We start from the raw sequence: 6,120 nt of genomic DNA, 5'->3' as shown, positions 1-6,120 counted from the left end.
CCTGCTAAACCCAGGGTTGTGAGTTCAATCCTTGAGGGGGCCATTTAGAGATATGGGGCAAAAATTGGGGATTGGTCCTGCTTTGAGCAGGGGGTTGGACTAGATGACCTCCTGAGGTCCCTTCCAACCCTGATATTCTATGATTCTATAAGATTTCCACCGCCCCCCTTTTAATCAATTGCCCTGTTGAATGAACGAGGCGTGAATGAGTAAAGGCTTGGAAGGCAAGCACCTCCAGACAGCTGCAACAGTTGGAGAGGGGATGGAAGCCAGACCCAAGAACAATAAAACTTGTCAAGTGGGCTCACTGAAGAAGAGCAGACATATTGACGGCCTTTGGGGTTAGAAGCAAGCACCTTCTTTTGAAAACACCCTCTTTGAACAGCATTGGGACCACACCCAGAAGGAAGCAACACAAAGGACCAATGGACACAGATACAGATTTTGAATCTGGTATAGATTTGCATGAGACGGAAGCTCATGTGAGGTATCTTGCAGAGGACCCTGGGTCTCATCTTGTCAACATGGGAGCATCGATCTGGATCGGCAGAAGCCCGGCTCCACCCTTCCCCCATCTAACTCACCTGGCTAGTGAAGTTAAGGGGAGCAACTAATTGGTAACAACAACATGACGGAGTGTGTTTGTGTGTGTGTATGTGAGTGCATGAGTATAAAATATATCATACGCATATGATACAGTGTTGATTGATACATGTAGTACCAATAAATGTGGTACTTTGCCTAATTCCCCCTCAAAAGATCCTGTGCCGTACTTTAAGTACAACACTCCTCCCTGCCCCTCACCCCAAGCTGTTGCCCCTGCTCTGGTCCTTGGGGCACCCCTGGCCTTACCTATCTGCCCAGCCACAGATGGCATTACATCTGAGGCCACTGAGCCCCTCGGGGCAACGGCTGAGTGGCCAGGCCGCGAGCCTGTGGGCGCACCCTCTACCACCCGGACAGAGCGGCTAGCCTCCCTCAGGAGGGGGGCCCCACTGTTGACTCCACCTTGCCTACCGCTGTGGCTGTGGGTGACGCACTTCCCATAACCGCTGTGCCCGGCGTAGGTGAAGGCCCCACTCCCGCCCCCTTGGCCCTGAGCCCTGGTCGAGAGGAGCCGCACCCCAGCAGCCGAGCTGCTGGGGACCATGAACCCACCTCTGACCCTGCTCCCACTCCTATCCCTGCCCTGCTCCTGGCCCCTCTCCTGCCCCAGCCTCAGTCCCCGTTCCTGCTTTAGTCCCTGTTCATGACCCTGTTCCTGCTTCTGGCCCCAATCCTGCCCCCAAAGCACCGCTCTCCCCTCCATCTCCCGTGCTATTGCCGCCCCCAAAGTTGTCTCATTTCCGCTACCCACGGACAACCCTCAGCGGGGCGGTTTGTGTCTCTCCTTTTTCTGACACCCTGGGGGCTGCAATATTCCCGCCACTGCTTCCTCCCTTGCCGGGAATGGGGACGGGCTGTGCCAGGGCTTGGCCCCCTGTTTGCCCATCTCCGCAGGCCTTGAGGATCTCTCAGAGGCCCCACCAGAGGACAGCAGCGGGTTGGCTGCCACATCCCCCTCTGCACTGAGGGAAGAGCTGTGCCGTTTCCTAACGGACACCCATGGCTCGAAGGGCAAGGTGCAGCTCACCCGCCAGTGCTGGAGGGACTTCCATTGTGTCCTCCAGGCCGTGAAGGCCCTTTTGGGGGAGGGGAGCAGGACCAGGAGGCAGGACATTGTGGCCTACCAGTGGGCCTGCAAGTTCCGTGACTCCCTATTGACCTTTGGGGTCAAGACCAGGTTATTGTGGGGCCCGCTGGAAGCTCTCCATCACCCGGCCTGTGAGGACCCACCCCAGCCCTCGCTATGACAATTACCATCTTTGCCACATTAAACACCTGGGGCTGTAGGGTGGGTCTCCGCAGGAGCTGGGTGCTCTCCTTCCTTTGGGAGGGGAGGTACTCTGTGATCTTCCTGCAGGAGACCCAAACGGCTCCAGCCACCGAGGCTAGCTGGTGGCTGGAATGGGGGGATGGGGTTTATTTTAGCCACCTCAGCACCCATTCAGCTGGGGTGGCTACCCTGTTCTCCCCAGAGCTATAGCCCGAGGTGCTGAGGGTCACTGAGGTCATGCCAAGCCGCCTGCTGCACGTCCAGGCCTGTGTGGAGGGGCTGATCTTAAACCTAGTCAACGTTTACGCCCCAAACACGGGCCCAGACCGGGTGCGCTTTTACTGGCAGGCGTTGGCCTTCCTCGGCACCCTGGATCCTCATGAGTGCCTGGTCCTGGGCGGAGACTTCAACACCACCCTCGAGGACCAGGACCGCTCAGGACTCAAGAGTTCCCCGGCCACCACGAGCATCCTCAGGGAGATCATGGACCATCACTCCCTGGTAGACGTCTGGCACGACCACCACCTGGACGACGATACTGCCTTCATCTATGTCTGGGTAGAGGATGATCGGTCACACCACTCCCAGTTGGACCGCATTTACTTCTCACGTTTCCATCTGGCATGGGCCCACGCCTCCGGCATCTGGCCGGCCCCATTCATGGATCACCACTTGGTGACTGGGACAGCATCTCTCAGTTCAGAGAGGTCGGGGCAGGCCTATTGGCATTTTAATAACAACTTGCTGGAAGATGTGGGCTTTGTGGCATCCTTCCGGGAGTTCTGGCTGGCCTGGCGGGGGCAGTGATGTGCCTTTCCCTTGGCACGGTGGTGGTGGGATGTGGGGAAGGTACATGTATGGCTCTTCTGCCAAGACTACACCTGGGGCACCAGCTGGCAGAGGGATGCGGTGATAGGGCAGTTGGAGCGGGAGGTCTTAGAGCTAGAGAGGCGTCTGGCCTCCAGCCCCAAGGATGCACCCCTCTGTGCAGCATTCCAGGAGAAGCGGGAGGAGCTCCAGGCCCTGGAGGACCATTGGGCCCAAGGTGCCTTTGTTTGATCCAGCATCCATCTCTTTCGGGAGATGGATCACGGCTCCCACTTCTTCCATGCCCTGGAGAAAAAGAGGGGAGCCAAAAAGCTTGTCACCTGCCTCCGGGCGGAGGATGGCGCCCCCCTCACGGATCCGGAGGAGATGCATGGAAGGGCTGGGGCCTTCTACACTAACCTTTTCTCCCTGGATCTGACTGACGCCGAAGCATCTAGGGTGCTCTGGACCGAACTCCTGACAGTCAGCGCGGGTGACCGAGACCAGCTGGAGCTGGCTCTCTGGCCAAGTTCTCGGAAGCCCTCCGTCTCATGCCCACCAACAAATCTCTGGGCATAGACCCTCTCGGGCTGACCGTGGAGTTCTACCATGTGTTCTGGGACATCCTTGGCCCAGACTTCATCACCGCCTGGGCCGAGTCCTTGAAAAGCGGGGTTTTCCCTCTCTCATGCAGATGAGCTGTGCCTTATTGCCGAAGAAGGGGGACCTCTGTGACTTACGGAACTGGTACTTCATCTCGCTCCTCAGCACGGACTACAAGGTCATAGCGAAGGCCATCTCGCTGTGGCTGGGGAATGTGCTGGTGGACGTGGTCCACTCCGATCAGACCTACACCGTTCTGGGCCGGACCATCTTCGATAACTTGTACTTGGTCTGGGACCTCTTAGAGCTGGGGCGTAGGGATGGTCTGTCATTCGCCCTCCTGTCCCTGGACCAGGAGAAGGCATTCGACAGTATGGACCACAGGTATCTCCTGGGCACCCTGCGGGTGTTCGGCTTTGAGCCCCAGTTTGCGGGCTTTCTCTAGGTGCTGTACGCCGAGGCGGAATGTCTGGTCAGGCTCAACTGGACCCTGACCGAGCCAGTCAGCTTCGGGTGGGGAGTACGGCAGAGGTGCCCCCTCTCGGGCCAGCTGTATGCTCTGGCAATTGAGCCCTTCCTCTGTCTCCTCCGCCAGAGGTTGACGGGGTTGGTGCTTCGGGAGCCGGAGCTGTGGCTGGTCCTGTTGGCGTACGCCGATGACGTGCTCCTCATGGTCCAGGACCCAGGTGACCTGGTGCAGGTGGAGGCCTACTAGGCCATTTACATCAGTGGCCTGGGTCAACTGGGTCAAGAGCTCTAGTCTGGTGGTAGGGGATGGGTGGCAGGCGAGCTCCTTCCCACCCGTGCTTCAAGCCATCCAGTGGAGCGTGGGTCCACTGCTCTATCTCGGCGTTTACCTTTCTGCCATGCATCCTTCTCCACCAGACAACTGGCAGGATGTGGAAGCCAAGGTGAGTGAGTGGCTGTGGAGAATGACAGGACTGCTCCGGTGTCTCTCCCTGCTAGGGAGGGCGCTGGTGCTGAACCAGCTAGTCTTGTCCATGCTCTGGCACCGACCTAACACCCTGAGCCCGGCCCTGGGGATCCTGGCCAGGCTCCAGAGGACAGCCCTGGAGTTTTACTGGCCAGCACTGCGCTGGGTTTCTGCAGGGGTTCTGAGTCTTCTCCTGGAGGAGGGAGGACAGGACCTGGTCTGCCTTTTTACCCAGGTCCATGTCTTCTGCCTCCAGGCCCTGCAGAGACTCCTTTATGGTGCAGGTAGTCTGGCGTGGAGCACTCTGGTGCATGCCTTCCTCCGCCGCTTCCGAGGGCTCCAATACGACTGGCAGCTCTTTTTTCTTCACCCAAGAGGTCTTCCGCAAGACCTCTCAGAGCTGCCGGTCTTCTACCAGGATGTCCTTCAGACCTGGAAGCTCTTTTCGGCAACCAGGTCCGTTGTGGCCACCAAGGAAGCAAACCTCCTCGTGGAGCCCCTGCTACACAATCCCGAGCTACATGTACAGGTGGTGGAGTCTCCCTCAGTGCGCCGGAGGTTGGTCCTGGCAGAAATCACGAGGGTCGGAGACCTCCTGGACTACGACAGGGGGGATTGGGTGGATCCCCTTTGTTTGGTCAGCCCATGGGGATCTCCACCCTTCCAACCCCCCTGTGCGTACTCCGAGAGGTGGGCACTGCCTTGTCACCCCTTCTCTTGTCTTCCTGCTGCAGGCCCTGCGAGAGGGTGCTCCCTGCCCACCCCTCAGCCCGGGCCCTCTGGACCTTTTTATCGGGCCTAACAGCACCACCTATTGGAGAACCCAGGAGGTGAGTGGGCACAAGCCTGCCCACTTCTAAAGGCCCCTCCCCCAGCCTAGCGGGAGGGACCACTGGACCCAGGAACCAGTGCAAGCGGAAGGCTTGATCTCTGCTCTTTCCATCCGATGCAGAGGCCCCCTGGAAAACCAGGAAGGGGGCCACCGACACCGAGCCTTCCGTCTTGCCCTCGTGTGTACTCCATCCACCGGTGCCGGCTGGGGAAGACATGGCATCACTGGAGGGTAGCCCGACTGAGAAGGGCCATCTCCTAGCGGCCCGGCTACTGGGGCCCAGGATCCTGCATCTGCCCCTCTCCCCGACCCTACTCCTGACCCCTGCCCTTCCCCTGCTGCCAACCCTGTCCCTATCCCCTCCACCTCCCGCGATGCTATTGCTGCCCCTGGGGCCATCTCCTTCCCTTTCCTGGAGGATGACCACCAGGGAGTGATCTTCGTGTTTCCCTGTCCTGACCCACTAGGGGCTGCTATTTTCCCTCCACTCCCCCCTACTGAGCCAGGGTCTGAGGTGGGCCGTGTGGTGCCAGTCCATCAGGGGCCAAGTCGGGGGTCCACCCCTTGCCTGCCCATCTCGGTGGGCCACGGGGCTGTGCCAGGGAGCTGCGGGAGTTTCTCGAAGATGTCCGTGGCTCCCGCAATAAGGTGCAGCTCGCTCTCCAGCGATGGGGGGATTTTCATTAAATCCTCTGGGCCACAAGGGCCCTCATGGGGGAGGGTAAAAGGACCAGGAAGCAGGCTGCCTCAGCCTACCAGTGGCTCCGTGGCTTCTGTGTCTCCTTGCTCACCTATGGGGTAGGTGAGCTTCCTTCTGCCAGTTGTGTGCATCCTGACCAGCAGTGCTTCCATTGACTTAAGAGTGGAGCGCGGCTACACAGCACTGAGAGCCTGGGCTCCCAGCTCTCTGCGGACCTTGCAGCTGGGAGCTTCACGAATAGAGACAGAGAGACCTCCCCGCATCACAACATCCCCTAGCCCAGTGGGTAGGGCACTCACCTGTCAGGTGGTCGATCCCTCCTCCCCCTGAGGTGAAGGAGGGACTTGAACTGGGGGTCTCCTACCATG

Source organism: Caretta caretta, chromosome 14 (assembly GCF_965140235.1).
Source record: "Caretta caretta isolate rCarCar2 chromosome 14, rCarCar1.hap1, whole genome shotgun sequence".
NCBI lineage: Eukaryota > Metazoa > Chordata > Testudines > Cheloniidae > Caretta > Caretta caretta.
Note: the sequence above shows the minus strand (reverse complement) of the source record.